The 17,519-nt window shown below is 40.5% G+C and overlaps 1 protein-coding gene across 1 annotated transcript in view; it reads right to left on the reverse strand.

The window, feature by feature from the left end:
* Positions 1-17,519, reverse strand: part of LOC124612556 — a 171,693-nt gene that overhangs the window by 73,378 nt on the left and 80,796 nt on the right. The gene's annotated exons all lie outside the window — the stretch shown is intronic.

Genomic DNA, 17,519 nt, shown 5'->3' on the forward strand with positions numbered 1-17,519 from the left:
GACGCCTAGTAGGTACCTTAACCTACGGTAATACTGCAATTTGCTGCCCACTTTGAAGATGCACATTGTCCACTCTTATCAGTTAAAAAATAATGACAAAACCTTCTGACAGTTTTGATTTCAAATCATGTAACTAATTAATGGTTTCAAATATCGTAATTATTATTCATTGGCTCCGTATACATTGGAAAATGCCTCACTTTGCAGAACTGGTTCGTTACACTACATATCCTGTCCCTTAGATGAACTATGTTGCTATAAGTATTTTTTTTTTAAATTTTATTTACATGTCAAGTTCCGTAGGACCAAATTGAGGAGCAAATCTTCAACATCATGGAACGTGTCAGTACATGTAATTACAACATGAAAGTAATAACAGATAAAAATAAAATGTTCATGAACCCAAAAAGGTCAATCCTAAGTTTAAGTAAACGCAATCAACAATACAACAAGAATCAGCTTAATATTTCAAGGAACTCCTTGACAAAATAGGAGTAGTGACCCACGAGGAAACTCTTCAGTTTCAATTTGAAAGCATGTGGATTACTGCTAAGATTCCTGAAGTCAAGTGGTAGCTTATTGAAAATGGATGCAGCAGTATACTGCACACCTTTCTGCACAAGAGTTAAGGAAGTCCGATCCAAATGCAGGTTTGATTTCTGCCAAATATTAACTGAGTGAAAGCTGCTTATTCTTGGGAATAAGCTAAAATTGTTAACGAGAAATGACAATAAGGAAAATATATACACTGAGAGGAAATGTCAAAATACCCAGACTCGTGAACAGGGGTCGACGAGAGGTTTGTGAACTTACACCACTTACTGCCTGAACCACCCATTTCTGAGCCAAAACTATCCTTTTAGAATGGGAAGAGTTACCCCAAAATATAATACCATACAACATAAGCGAATGAAAATAAGCAAAGTAGACTAATTTTCATGTTGAACGATCACTCACTTCAGATACCAGTCGAATAGTAAAAATGGCAGCATTAAGTCTTTGAACAAGATCCTGAACGTGGGCTTTCCACGACAGTTTACCACCTAGAAATTTTACTGTTCAGTTTCACTAATCATATGCCCATTCTGTGAAATTAAAACGCCAGGTTTTGTTGAATTGTGTGTTAGAAACTCTAAAAACTGAATCTTACTGTGGTTTGGCATTAGTTTATTTTCTACAAGCCATGACCTTAGATCATGAACTGCACTATTTGAAACCGAGCCAATGTTGCGCACAACATCCTTTACTATCAAGAGGGCATATCATTTATATAAATAAGGAAAAGGAGTGGCTTCAACGCTGACCCCTGGGGCAGCCCCCACTTGGCCATACCCCACTCAGACCCCACTCACAACCATTCTCAACATTGTGAATAATGACCTTTTGCTGTCTGCTGCTAAAGTAAGAGGTGAACCAACTGTGAGCTACTCCCCATATTCTGTAATGGTCTAACAGTCATAATGAAATACCTATGAATTAAAGTCTGTATTTTTGAGTTCAACAGTTTCAAACTTTCCTACAGACTTTATTGGCTTCATTTTGATCATAAGATGTTATATTTCATACTCATCCAAACAAAAATCGAGTTAATATCAGTTCCCACCTGCACAATTCAGAAAAGCTGGTGGTGTTTGGGGGAAGGATCCATATGGCACAGGCTGTGAAGCAGTCATTGAGATGAGGGATATCATGTTTGGCAGCGTGTTCAGCAACAGGGTGGTCCACTTGTTTTTTGGCCACAGTTTGTCAGTGGCCATTCATGCGGACAGACAGCTTGTTGGTTGTCATGCCTACATAGAATGCAGCACACTGGTTGCAGCTTAGCTTATAAATCACATGACTGGTTTCACAGGTAGCCCTGCCTTTGATGGGATAGGTGATGTTAGTGACTGGAATGGAGCAGGTGGTGGTAGGAGGATGTATAGGACAGGTCTTGCATTTAGGTCTATTACAGTGGCATGAGCCATGAGGTAAGGGATTGAGATCAGGGGTTGTGTAAAGATGGCCGAGTATATTGTGTAGGTTCAGTGGACGGCAGAATAATACTGTAGGACGGATGGGAAGGATATTGGGCAGGACATTTCTCATTTCAGGGCACAAGGAGAGGTAATCGAAAGCCTGGTGGAGAATATAATTCAGTTGCTCAGTTCCAGATGGTACTGAGTAACAAGGGGAATGCTCCTCTGTGGCTGGACTTTGGGAGGTTGTGGGAGACTGGAAAGATAAGGCACGAGTGACTTGTTTTTGTACAAGGTTGAGGGGATAATTATGGCCAGTGAAAGCGTCAGTGAGACCCTCGGTATATTTTGAGAGGGACTGCTCATCATTGCAGATGCGATGACCACGGGTGGCTAGGCTGTACGGAAGGGACTTCTTGGTATGGAATGTGTGGCAGCCGTCGGAGTGGAGGTCGGAGAGCTTCACCCAGTCCTACTCAACCCAACAATCCACCTTCCTAGATGTCGACCTTCACCTCAGAGATGGTTATATCAGCACCTCCATCCATATCAAACCTACTAACCACCAGCAATACCTCCACTTCGACAGCTGCCACCCATTCCATACCAAGAAGTCCCTTCCACACAGCCTAGCCACCCGTAGTCATCAAATCTGCAGTGACCAGTGGTCCCTCTCAAAATATACCAAGGGTCTCACTGCAGCCTTCACTGACCGTACTTATCCTCCCAACCTTGTACAAAAACAAATCTCCCGTGCCTTATCTTTCCAGTCTCCCACCACCTCCCAAAGTCCCATAGTCCGGCCACAGAGGAGCATTCCCCTCATAACTCAGTACCATATGGGACTGGAGCAACTGAATTACATTCTCCACCAGGGTTTTGATTACCTCTCCTTGTGCCCTGAAATGAGAAAGTCCTGCCCACTATCCTTCCCACCCATCCTACAGTATTATTCTGCTGTCCACTGCATCGCTATACTCAATGACCATCCCTCTTTCTTTTCTTTCCTGTGTTTCTCTTGTTGCCTTAAAAAACATACTGCATGCTCTACTTACGAGCCACACTGTATCAACCGTCCCGGCTGCATGACTGCCTCAAGACCATGCTGATTGTTGGTGTAGCATCTTATGTCCCATGTTACTCCCGCTGATATAATTAATCCTATACTTACAAACTGTTCACTCTCCCTGCGTCAGTTCCCATATTTTTGCGTGTTATCTCCTGCAATTTTCCGGTGCCACACAATCTTGTATCTCTACCTACAAACCCCTCCCCTTCCCCCACACATTCTCAGTTCTGTCCCTGTTCGCACCCACTAAATCCACCTCATCCAATCACATTTGCCGTCCCCCTTCTTCACGCTTATCTACCCTCAAACCTGCTACCCACAGTAATATACATATATTTATTAATTATTAGTTATTCTCTACTTTGATCCTTGTGACTTCTCACCAATTTTACTGAGTTTTCGCCTTCCGCTATCGTCGTCTTCCTCAGATTTCATCTCATTTTTTCCCCTTGTGCATTATTTGGGTGTATGTTTGTGTAATTTTTCAGACGTAATTCTATTTTATTACGTAATTTTTTGCACCACCATGGACTTTGCTCCTTCCATCCGTATCAATACAGAAAAGTTTCCTTATCACTAGCCAGATCCCAGTCCCACATACTGTTCCTGCATTGTTGCTTGGCTCGTGAAATCCCCCCTAATGGCCTTACCATCAAATTACCCATCTCTTGTTGCCACCCCTCCTTCCACAATGATCTCCACCTGTTCACATTCCACCAATCCTTAGCCCTCACCAACACAGTCCTGCAAGCCCAATTCTCCTTGCAATACCTTCTCTCCTTCTGCAAAATTCTCCTGCTATGTAATCCCAAATTCCTGGAACCCATAACACACATTGAAACTTTTGTCCTGCAGGAACTTGAGCAACATGCACAACGCCAACTCAAAAAGCTTTCCATCCTGCTCACTTCCTATTCCCGCCTCGGAGTACCACTGTCCACCACCTCTACAACAACCTCCAAGCCTCCCCCACGTCCCCTCATAGCTGACAAACCCTGTCTCGCAGACCTCCTACAGCCTCCAAAACTCACTCCCACGAACACACAGAACCCAGAACCTAAACAGACCTGGAACACAGTCATGAACCTTTCCTCCAGAAGCATTAGTCCCACAAAAATATCAGTCCTTTCCAAAGGCGTCACCTTTTCCCCCACTCCCAAATTCGATCATTTAGGATTAGTTAAAGACCTTCTCTCCTTCTCCTGATCCCTACGGCCCCTTTTTCGCCACCAACCCGACCAATCAGACTCAATCAAAGACCAATATTGAACCTTACCTAACTCAGTTCACTCCTATATCCAACCGTGATCCTCCCCCACTGCCTCCAAACCATCCCTTGTTAACTTTCCAGAATTTCTTAACCTCGAACCTTGCCTCTTCATCATTCCCCAAATCCCTCAACATGCAAGTTAACCTTATATCTGCAGAAAGAACCGCAGTCCACCATCTAAAAACTGATACCGACCTTATAATCCTACCTGCAGACAAAGGCTTCACCACCGTTGTTTTGAACCGCAAGGATTATGTGGTGGAAGTAATCCGTCAGCTGTCAGATACTTCCACCTACAAACCTTGCCACAGTGACCCCATTCCAGTAATCCAGCAGGATCTCCAGTCACTACTCAAATCCTTAGGCCCATCCCAGAACCTCTCCCCAGAGTCCATCTCTCTACTTACCCCTACCACTCCCCGCACTCCCACCTTCTACATGCTTCCCAAAGTCCATAAACCCAACCACCCACTGGCTGGTTACTGAGCCCCCACTGAGAGAATTTCTGCTCTCATCGACCGACACCTTCAACCTATTACCGGGAACCTATCCTCCTATATAAAACCATTTCCTCCACCGGCTCTTCACAGTTTGTAATGGTTCTTTATTTATGTGACCATTACGGCACTCCAACCCAAGTTCTCGATACCAGTAATATCGTACTACTTTTCTGCGAAGTAACGGACATTTTTTGTGACAATATTCACATTTGGTTTTATTAATGTATATGTACTCCGATGTATCGATATATTACAGTGATATGGTTCTTGTGTGTATTCATTTCTGTGAGACTGTCATAATCTTTGACTTACTTGTAACCATTTTGGGGCGAATGTGCACAGAGCAGTCTTTGTTTCACTTTGCAGGAGTTAAGCTGTTATTTCGCTTTGTAAAAGAACAGTCAAGTCTTGTGTTCAGTTAAAGTGGAAATTAAATATATGAAGATTGATAGAAAACTGTTTTCTTGATGATGTGACAATTAAGAAGAAGTATATGTGAATTTACAAGAAGTTTAATAAAAATGTGGATCAGAACAATGGTATGGTAGAAATAATTTTTGAGTTGGTGTTCATGAACACCAAGTCAAAAATTATTTCTACCATACCATTGTTCTGATCTGGGATTGTATGATCATTAAGAATTTCCTGAAAAAACGCATTTGTTAGGTCTTCAAATATTGCTAAAATACAGATCTGGACCTTCTAGCAGTCAAAGTGGAATCACCCTAGAATCAACAAGATGAGCCACAACAACTTCGATGAAATCTACGTGGGAATCGATTCAAGATAAGTGCCAAAATTAATGACTTTTTTACAGTGACTTCATTATTTCCATTCTGATGATACCATTCACAGTCAATAACTTTGTTGTTGCCTGATAAAGCGAACATATGCTGCGTGAGCAACATTATTAATCTGATTTCTAACCTAATTTGCAAGTGGTGGTATTGTTAGAAGTTCCTGACCCTTTACCACACGGTGCCCTGCTCGTCACTACTGATGCCACCTCCCTCTACACTAACATTCCTAATGCCCATGGCCTTACTGCTATCGAACACTACCTTTCCACACACCGTATGGATTCCAAACCAATAACCTCCTTCCTAGTCTCCAAGACCAACTATATCCTCACCCACAATTACTTCTCCTTTGAAGGCATTACCTACAAACAAATACGGGCTAACCCCCCCCTCCAGATGGCACCATTCTATGCCAACCTATTCATGGACCATCTAGAGGAATCCTTCCTGAGAACCCTGAAACGTAAACCTATCACTTGGTTCAGATTCATTGTGACATCTTTGCTATCTAGATTGAAGGTGAGGACACCTTACTCACATTCCTCCAGAACCTCAACTTCTCCGCAATTTGCTTCACCTGGTCCTACTCAACCCAACAAGCCACCTTCCTAGATGTTGACCTTCACCTCAGAGACGGCTACACCAGTACCTCCATCCATATCAAACCTACTAACCACCACCAATACCTCCATTTCGACAGCTGCCACACATTCCATACCAAGAAGTCCCTTCCGTACAGCCTAGCCACCTGTGGTCGTCACATCTGCAGTGACGAGTAGTCCCTCTCAAAGCATACCGAGGGCCTCCCTGGAGCCTTCACTGACCATAATTATCCTCCCAACCTTGTACAAAAACAAATCTCCTGTGCCTTATCTTTCCAGTCTCCAACCATCTCCCAAAGTCCTGCAAAAGACGAGCATTCCCCTTGTAACTCAGTACCATATGGGACTGGAGCAACTGAATTACATTCTCCACCAGGGTTTTATTACCTCTCGTTGTGCCCTGAAATGAGAAATGTCCTGCCCACTATCCTTCCCACCCGTCCTACAGTGGTATTCCGCTGTCCACCGAACCTACACAATATACTCACTGAAATATGGTATCCCGGCTAAGACACAAAGTTGAAATATGCTCACTATTTTTATTTACTTAAATTTGGCATATTCCGTGACAGTACCTTTTCCGTTAAATGTTTACAAGGCGATATTTGTCTTGGCTTCAGTTGTCTAGTGGAAGTATGATTCCACAATGCAGTTTTGTCGGCTGCAGAAATGACCTGGTTCAATGTGTTTGCCTCATTTTTGGTGCTTCAAATACCATTTCTTCGAATGTAGTTTCTTCTTAAAGTTTATATAAAAAAAATAGTAACATAATTCAAAATTATTTATGACGGCGACCTGCACATTCTTCTACCGTCAACACACACCAAGAGTTAACTGCCGACTGAGTACAGTCAAAGACGACTCCAGTGTCAAAGACATTTTACACAACACACAAGCTTCCACTTGTAATCAGTCTCTTTGTTATTCTTCGACACATTTACTAATAGTAATCAATATGCTTTCACTCTCAAAAATAAAAGCAAACTAGCATTTAATAAGGCAAATTATAATAAAAAATTCTGACAAAAAAATATAAGAAAACATTTACAATTTGGTATCGACAAATCTGGTAGAAAATAACACATCTCCCAGATCCATTACATCATCCATCCTTACACAACCCCTGCTGCCAATCCCTTACCTCATGGCTTATACCCCTGTAATAGACCTAGATGCAAGACCTGTCCCACACATCCTCCTACCACAACCTACTCCAGCCCGGTCACTAACATCACCTATTCCATCAAAGGCAGGGCTACCTATGAAACCAGTCATGTGATTTACATGCTAAGCTGCAACCACTGTGCTGCATTCTCTGTAGGCATAACAACCAACAAGCTGTCTGTCCACATGAATGGCCACCGACAAACAGTGGCCAAAAAACAAGTGGTCCACCCTGTTGCTGAAAATGCTGCCAAACATGATATCCCTCATCTCAATGGCTGCTCCACGGCCTGTGCCGTATGGATCCTTCCCCCCCACACCAGCTTTTCTGAATTGCACAGGTGGGAACATTCCCTGCAATGCAATAAATCCCACGTTCCCGTAACCCTCATGGCCTCAACCTTCATTAGTCACTGTCCTCACCCATCCAGTCCCCTCCCTGTTCCCATTCCAGGACTACACAGCCATTATTTCACCACCACACCCAGTTTTTTAATTCCTCTCCTTTCCGCTACTTATCCCCACTGCCCTCCTCACCTTCTCTCCTGCCCTCCGTATTGCCTATTGCTGACGAAGGCCTTAATGGCTGAAAGCTATAATTGTGTGAATCTTTTTGCTGTGCCTATCGCGACTCAGCATCTCCACTATATGGCAAGTTAATTATGTGATGTTTCTACCGACCACCCTATTCTGCTGTGACAGTCCTAATGTAATTCAAAGGAAGTCTACGGTCAACAGCACATACATACCCAGATCTTGCAATACTAGTTGGTGATTTCAAACTACCGAGTATAGACTGTGATATCTATGGATTTATTGTGGGGGATACAGACAGACAGTCACGTGAAATACTTTAGAAAATGTTTTCTCTAAACTGTTTTGAGTGTCTAGCTCCTCGGCAGCCTGCATGCAATGGAAATATCTTAGACCTTGTAGCTACAAACAGGCCAGACCTTATTGACTTTGTCAGTACAGAAATGGTGAGTAGCATTCATGATATCATTGTAGCAACTATGGTTATTAAAGTAAATAAATCAGTCAAGAATGCTAGCAGAATGTTTCTGCTAGATAGAGCAGATAAGCAGTTATTAGCATCGCACTTAGACCATGAACTGGTATCACTTAGTTCCAGTAAGATGGATGTAGAGGAATTACGGGCAAAGTTTACACAGATTGTAAATCCTAGTCTGGAGAGTTATGTGCCTAGTAAGTGGATAAAGGATGGAAAAGATCCATCACATTTTAATAATGAAATTCGGAAGATGCTGAGGAATTAGAAGCTATTCCACTCTCGGTTCTGTCCCACCTGAGATAACTAACCCCAAACTTTGCAAAAAATGAAAATGTTCAAATTTCAAGCATTCATAAAAAATTAAGGAAACATTTGTAAGTGTTCTTGCTCTATATGAGGCTAGCAGTGTATGGTATCTCACTATAGGAAAAAAATAGACTCTCATAAATCACCCTTGTTTGTTATTTTTGGGCCTAAAAACTGGATTTTTGAAAATTTTGATACCAAACTTTGGAGGTAATTTTGACTGGTTATTTTTGAATTTAGGGTATTTTGTGTAATAGACAATGTTGTAGAGGACACTTTTCTAAAAACAATCATGTCAATTGCAATGTTGTAACTTAACCCAGTGAGGAGATATTCAAACTGTTGCTAACGTCTCTAAACTGAAACATCGTCACGTGCTTACAAACGAGAATGACCACCATTCAGTAAAGGTGAAAGGTAAATTTTTTTTAAAAACTGGTTTGAACTTCTCAATTACAGGGTAATCACAAATAAAAAAATTAAAATATTTAAAAATGGTCAAGCAACCAACTTAATTTTTATTGGACCACTTCATTTGGATTGACCCATACGTAAGAACATCTATGTCGAAGCATTGAACAACTACCACAGTCATACCTTAGCAAAAGATCCGACAGAAAACCCGAGAAAATCCTGGTCTTACATAAAATCGCTAAGTGGGGCTATGGCTTCTATTCAGTCCCTCGTTGATCAGTCTGGTGTGGAAGTTGAAGATAGCAAAACGAAAGCCAAATTTTTAAGTTTCGTGTTCAAAAAATTGTTCACACAGGAGAATCATACAAAAAAACCGTCATTAGACTCTCGCATGGCACAAAGTCCCAAGAGACTGCAAAAAAAGAGCAGAGGACTCCAGTATATACGATAGGTAAAAGAACGGACATGCAAAATTACAGACCAATATCCTTAACTTCTGTTTGCTGCAGAATTCTTGAACACATGCTGAGTTCGAATATAATGAACTTATTTGAGACTGAGGAACTTATGTCCACAAATCAGCATGGTTTTAGAAAACATCGCTCATGAGAAACTCAGCTTTCCCTATTCTCACGATATACTGAGAACTATGAACGAAGGCCAACAGGCAGATTCCATATTTCTAGATTTCTGCAAAGTATTTGGCATGGTGCCCCATTGTAGCCTGTTGACGAAGGTACAAGCATATGAAATAAGTTCACAGATATGCGAGTGGCTCAAAGACTAATTAAATAATAGAACCAAGTATGTTGTCCTCGATGGTGAGTGTTCATCAGAGACAAGGGTATCTTCAGGAGTGCCACAGGGAAGTGTGATAGGAGCGCTGTTGTTCTCTATATACACAAATGATTTGGTGGACCGGGTGGGCTGCAATCTGCGGTTGTTTGGTGATGATACCGTCGTGTATGGTAGGGTGTCAAAGTTGAGTGGCTGTAAGAAGACACAAGATGACTTAGACAAAATTTCCAGTTGGTATGATGAGTGGCAGCTAGTCCTAAATGAGTAAAAATGTAAACTGATGTGGAGGACTAGGAAGATCAAACCTGTAATATTCGAATACAGTATAACTAGTATCCTGTCTGACACAGTCACACTGTTTAAATATCTGGGCATAACGTTGCAAAGTGACATGAGATGGAATGAACATATGAGAACTGTGGTAGAGAAGGTGAATGGTTGACTTTGGTTTATATGGAGAATTTGAGAAAGAGTAGTTCACCTGTAAAGGAGACTGCATATAGGACACTGGTGTGACCTGTTCTTGAGTACTGCTCAAGTGTTTGGGATCCATACCAAGTCGGATTGAAGGACGACATTTAAACAATTTAGAGGAGGGCTGCTACATTTGTTACCGGTAGGTTCAAATAACACATAAGGGTTATAGAGATGTTTTGGGAACTCAAATGGGAATCCCTGGAGGGAAGGTGATGTTCTTTACGAAAAACACTATTGAGAAAATTGAGAGAACCAGCATTCAAAGCTGGCTGCTGAACGATTCTACTACCAGCAAAATATATTGTGCATAAGGACCACGAAGATCAGATACGAGAAATTAGAACTCATATGGGGGCATACAGACAGTCCTTTTTCCGTGGCCCTATTTGCGATTGGAACAGGAAAGGAAATGACTAGTAGTGGTATGCACCGTACAGTGGCTTGCAGAGTATCTATGTAGATGTAGACATAGACATAGATGTATGGAGGATGATCAATGACAGGAATCAAAGGTGTTGGATTGTTGCAGATGTCTCACTGCTCATGTGTGGCCTGGCAAGGTCATGCTGAAGGAGAGGGTGCTCCATGCTTGGATGAACTCTTCAAATTCAAAACTCGACTACAGTATGCTGTTTCTCATGCATGAAAATAGTTGTATTACACATTGCCTTGTAACATGCTAGAACTCAAGAGTCCTCTAGTGGCAGATGGATGCAAAGTGTAAACATGTTGATGTTGTTGTGGTCTTCAGTCCTGAGACTGGTTTGATGCAGCTCTCCATGCTACTCTATCCTGTGCAAGCCTCTTCATCTCCCACTACCTTCTGAATCTGATTAGTGTATTCATCTCTTGGTCTCCCTCTACGGTTTTTACCCTCCACGCTGCCCTCCAGTACCAAATTGGTGATCCCTTGATGCCTCAGAACATGTCCTACCAACTGATCTCTCCTTCTAGTCAAGTTGTGCCACAAACTCCTCTTCTCCCCAATTCTATTCAAGACCACCTCACTAGTTATGTGATCTACCCATCTAATCTTCAGCATTCTTCTGTAGCACCACATTTCGAAAGCTTCTATTCTCTTCTTGTCTAAACTATTTATTGTCCATGTTTCACTTCCATACATGGCTACACTCTATACAAATACTTTCAGAAACGACTTCCTGACACTTAAATCAATACTCGATGTTAACAAATTTCTCTTCTTCAGAAATGCTTTCCTTGCCATTGCCAGTCTACATTTTATATCCTCTCTATTTTGACCATCATCAGTTATTTTGCTCCCCAAATAGCAAAACTCCTTTACCACTTTAGGTGTCTCATTTCCTAATCTAATTCCCTCAGCATCATCCGATTTAATTCGACTATATTCCATCATCCTCGTTTTGCTTTTGTTGATGTTCATCTTATAGCCTCCTTTCAAGACACTGTCCATTCCGTTCAAAAAAAGTGTAAACATGCAGAATAAAAATATAGAACTTTAATAATATTTGTTTTATCTAAAAAGCATCAAGAGTTTTCAAATAAAAAATTTGGAGGCATTACTTTTCAGCATGTGCTCTTATCTAATGCTCCTATAAATGTTAATAGTTCATTTACACTAGACCAATCTTGATACCATATTCCTTTTCTCAATGGGATAATCAAGGGACCAACACTTATAACAAATGATACTTCTCTTTACGATTGTCTAAGTATTTAGATTTTGTCAGGTACCTCTCATAGTTTGTCTGCCTATTATTATGATGCCTCGGATCCAATAACTCAGGACTATCTTCTCTTGACTACTTGAAAACCAGTGTTTTTTTCTAAAAGTGTCTTAAAAGTCATTCAGAGAAGGATATTCTTCTGAATGAGCAGTTCCTCATTTGACAGCATCTTCTTCTAAGTAAGCAAGGACAAAATCAATTTTCTTGGAGTCCTCCCAACCCTTAGGTAAGGATTTAGAAAATACCTTTAAAAAGTAAGTTTGATGAGCACTGCCTTCAAGTTTAAATTTAGGAAACTATTTTGAAAAGTTTGTCCCACTATCTAGATGTAATTTCTCTATTAATCCTACAGGAAACCCACAATTATCAATAATGAGCGTATGGCATTGGTGCCCGGGAGACCCCTCGCGGGGCGGTTCGGCCACCGCTCCACAAGTTCTTTAACACCACTACGGCGACTTGCGAGTGAAATGATGATGAAAGACACACAACACCCAGTCATCTCGAGGTAGAGAAAATCCCCGACCTCGCTGGGAATTGAACCCAGGACCCCATGCGCGGGATGCAAGAACGCTACCGCAAGACCACGAGCCATGGACCACAATTATCAATAAGTTTTCTTTTTACAAATCTCATCCAAAGTTTTAGCTAATTCATCCCAGAACTTCTGGAGCTTTGCTTCTGTTGTATCAGTGTTGGCTGTTGAATAACATGTACCAATAGATAACAACTTTTTCCTGAATCTTTCACTCAATTAGGTAATTATAACACTACTCCGATGTTGCAAGAGTAATATGAGATTGCAGTTCCGTCACAATCTTTATTTTGCTCCAATACATTTAACCTGTTTTTAGTGTCCGAGATTTCTCAGTAAATTCCTGTTCAGTAAAATCTTTAATCTCTCTTAAACCTTTATTCAGTCTCTACATTGTTCATTAACTTTGCTTCTTATTAAGTCACACTGCTTCCCAATTGAATTTGAAATGACTGATCATAATTTAGATATTCTATTATTAATTTCTATTTCTCCTTGCAAGACTCTGTAATGTGCTCTGCAAATTTCTGTACCTGCCTATCTATTTTCTTTCTTAAATCAACACTACTGACCTCTAGTTATCACTTAATTTAGCGACTGTATATTTCTTTGTCTCTGCTAGAACACATTTGAGTCTAGCCCCTTGTTGTCTACATTTGCATTCAGCTCATCACCCCGACCCTTTATATTGGCATTAGCAGTATAAAGTCTAACACCTAGCTCAACACCTTGAAACTTTAAATTAGCTTTTAAACTTGCATTACCTTGTACCAACTACCCCAGCTAGTATTTATTTTAGATATGGTTTTGAAAAAAATCCTCCTTTTTCTGGGTTCTCACTGGCATACATTACAAATGGCAATAGATTTACAACTAATGTTCTTCTGCTAACAACCGCTATGGTGGGTAGTTAACCACTTTACAAAAAATAGTCTCTTCTGCACAAACACACACACACACGCACACACACACCAGGGTGTATGATGAATACATCAATATGCTGACTACTATCACTGTCAAAATAACAGCAAAAGACAACAGTGAGATGAGTAACTGACAGCTATCAAAGACTGAGACAATGGATAGACGGGGCAACAAATCACTCACCGTCTCAATGCTGAACACTAACCAGTGAGCCACTATACCATCCAGAATCACCACCTTACAGATATCTTTGCTGATATCATGCCACAAGTACACAGCTTAAAAGACATCATAACATTGTCCCTAGACACTGTCTTGAAGCATAGAAAAAGTAGCCTGTACTGATAAGTCATGGTACTCGTTAGTACATCATGACAGAATATGACTATGTCAAAAATCACAGTTACCACCGCAATAGGGCATTTTTTAGGCAGGCGGTGGAATGATGGAAGAGATATTCTCATGTTAAGAATGTTTAGATGGGATGAAATGGGTCTCCTAATGCAAATATGAGAGGTGTTCAATAAGTAATGCAACACTCTTTTTTCTTTGGCCAATTTTGACTGAAAAAATGGGAAACTTGTTGTGGAGCATTGTGTAATACTCCTGCTTCAGCCCCTACAGTTTCACGAAGTTGCGATCTGTTCCAGCTGTATACTTGGCCTTCAAAATGGCTTACGTAACAGAGGTGCGTTCCAAGCAGACAGCTATCTCTGTTGGCATAAAACCGAGCATTGCAAATATTCACAGGCGCTTGCAGAACGTCTACGGAGACCTGACAGTGAACAAAAGCATGGTAAGTCATTGGGAAAGGCGTTTGTCATCATCGCAACAAGGTTGCGCAAGCCTGCCTGATCTCCTGCATGCTGATCGTATTGTGATGCTGAGAATAAATTGGAGAACGACTTCAGCATGTTTGTTGCCACGTAAGTGCAAATGAACTTCTCCTTCTCTGCAAGGCCTCACACTAGTCTGTGCACATGAGAGGTGCTCACAAAACTTCATTGGACTGTTGTTGCTCATCCACCCTACAGCCTGGATCTCGCACCTTCTGAGTTCCATCTCTTTGGCCCAATGAAGGATGCACTATGTGGGAAACCATACATGGATGTTGGGAGGTTATTGGCTAAGTATCACGTTGACTTCGATGTTAACCAGAACAGTGGTACCATGCTGGCACACAGGCCCTCCCACCGGTAAGGTGGCCAAGTCCATCACATTGAATGGAGATTATGTTGAAAAATAGGGCTTTGTAGCCAAAAGAGTGGTTGAATGCCCCTCCTACCTCTCTCACTAATGAGCAATACAGGAAACCACTATCCTACCATGTGCATCTGTTTGCTAACATGGTTCCAGGCTACACAACTCCAATCCTACTGAATACATATTGGAGGCCACTAAGCAGTGAGGACAATAATTTTCATGAGTTGTCAATGGTGGTTGAATGGTTACAGATCATGATGGCTCCCCTATTGCCTTCAGAATAGGAGGTACTGCACACTACTACATCGATGTGTCGAATTCAGTTTTGTACTTACATTCTATGCATATTTTTTATTTTTTTATTTTTTTTATTTTAAGAAATAACCTTTTCCAGTCACAAGAGATGTCCCATTGCAACAGCAATCTCCAGTCAATGCTGCTAGAAGTGATATCACATTCTTTGTGTAACCAATACAGAATCTAACTGACATATCACTGCATTCAGTTGTCTTGCTACTATTACAAGGCTTTAATTAGTTTCAAACTTTACAATTACTTACCTCTACATCTCAAAACGGAAACTCCAGGTAGGAATATCAACAATGTAGGAGAAGATAGATTGCTACTTACCGTAAAGAAGAGACATTAAGTTGCAGACAGGTACAATTAAAAGACACTTACACAAAGCTTTCGGTCACAGCCTTTATCAGCAAAAGAGATACACACAATTCTGACCTAAGCTGAATGAGTTTGTGCTCATGTCTGCGTGAAGTGTGCTTACTTGTGTGTATGACTGATGTGTGTTTCTCTTTTGTTAATGAAGGCTATGGCCGAAAGCTTTGTGTAAGTGTCTTAATTGTGCCTGTGTGAAACTTAACATGTTTTCTTCACAGTAAGCCACAGTCTCTCTTTTCCTAAATTGTTGTTATCTCTATACCTGTCACCTCTGAATTCACACAACGCTCAGAAACTGGATCTGCTGTACAAACATTTTTTGTACAACAATGTCAGAAGACAGAATTCCCAACAGTCCATATAAATCAATGGATGTTTCAATAACTTTAGACTCACTTTACATTTGTAAGAAATTGCTAAAACACAGATTTCATCCAGAAAAGTTAAATACTAGAGGTAGGTCTGAGAAACTCCTACTATGCTATGAAAAAGATTTTGAAAGGGGGAGTGGATGATCGGCCACTTTACAACAAATTGTAGCAGTGCATGGCTAGCATATTTTCAGCACCAAAGCGATACATTGCATTGTGATGTAATCAAGCCTGATGTACATTCTGAAGACACTGATACCAATGGATATTGATAATTTCATTTATAAGTAGAAAATTAGTACAACACTAAGTTATGTAAAATTTACTATTTTATGCATAACTATTTATATTTTATGCAATGAGGATGATTTTCGCAGTTTTAAGATGAAAATCTAAAAATCTATTTTACGAAGTTTTGTCAAATTATGTATCAGTTAATTGATGGCTGAGTGGTCAGCGTGATGGACTATCATGTCAAGGGGCCTGGGTTCGTTTCCCAGCTGGGTTGGAGATTTTCTCCACTCAGGGACTGGGTGTTGCGTTGTCATCATTATCATCATCATCATCATGTCATTCCCACTGACACGCAAGTCGCTGAAGTGGCGTCAACCCAAAAGACTTGCACCAGGCGACCGGTCTAACCAACGGGAGGCCCTAGCCATACGACATTTCATTTCAGTTAATTGAAACAATATCTTTGACAATGATGGAAATCATTTAAACCTCTTTGCCTCAAATGTCATCTTTGTACTCCTTCATGTTGGCACTTGGCACGAAGAGTGGTTTTATGATGGAGTGTTAAAAAGACGTTTGAATAACTGAGGAAAGAAGAGTCTTGTAGAGTCTTTCACGAGACGTATATTATGGACTTGTTGTCTATGAATTTATGAACACTGAAGAATCCATAAAGAAACTGTTTTATTTTACATTTAACAAACCATCAGCATGACAAACCTAGAAATGGTATATTCAGCCATACAGTCAAACTGGGAGAGCTAAGTTAAACCCTGAAAAGGAGATGATGTCAACTTCGGGACAATCAGCTGAGGAAAAAGTTATTTTAGTAACACTAACATGTCCTTTAATGACACTTCTTTCTGAATAATGGCAAACGTCCATTCAGTGGACTTGTGATTGTGTAGAAATTAGTGAAGTGGGGTGTTACAATGTTCGTAGGAATGCAGTTATTGAAATACATGAGGAATATTATATCTTACTAACCCTCAACTTTCTGAAAATAACATTCTCATGCTTCCTTTCACTCTCCGAACACAATCCAACACTATTTCATGTAAAATGCCCCATTTAAGGAATAACCATCCCTAAGAGAGAATTATTTTTGACATCGTAGCATATTTGCTTCTACAACAGAAAATTGTTTACAAGCCACTACCTGCTGAGAAACACCTGTTACATGTTGCTGCAACTGAACTGTCAAAGCAAATCTACGAAATGCATACTCAGATAATGCCTGTCTTATATTGGACAATGATATTCAGTTTTTTAAAATCTAGGAAGCATATCTTTATTAACATTAGAAGATTATACAATTATAATATATATTATACACAAATATGCTTATATTTTTATTGTACTCTCTTCTTTTCACCCATTTATCATTCAATGTATTTTTTTTTCATTTAAACATTTCTTTTTATGAGAAGGATGGCTTGAGAAAATCAAGTTACAATCAGATGTCTCACTCTCACAATAATTTTATGATGCTCTCAATTGC

Source organism: Schistocerca americana, chromosome 4 (assembly GCF_021461395.2).
Source record: "Schistocerca americana isolate TAMUIC-IGC-003095 chromosome 4, iqSchAmer2.1, whole genome shotgun sequence".
Taxonomy (NCBI): domain Eukaryota; kingdom Metazoa; phylum Arthropoda; class Insecta; order Orthoptera; family Acrididae; genus Schistocerca; species Schistocerca americana.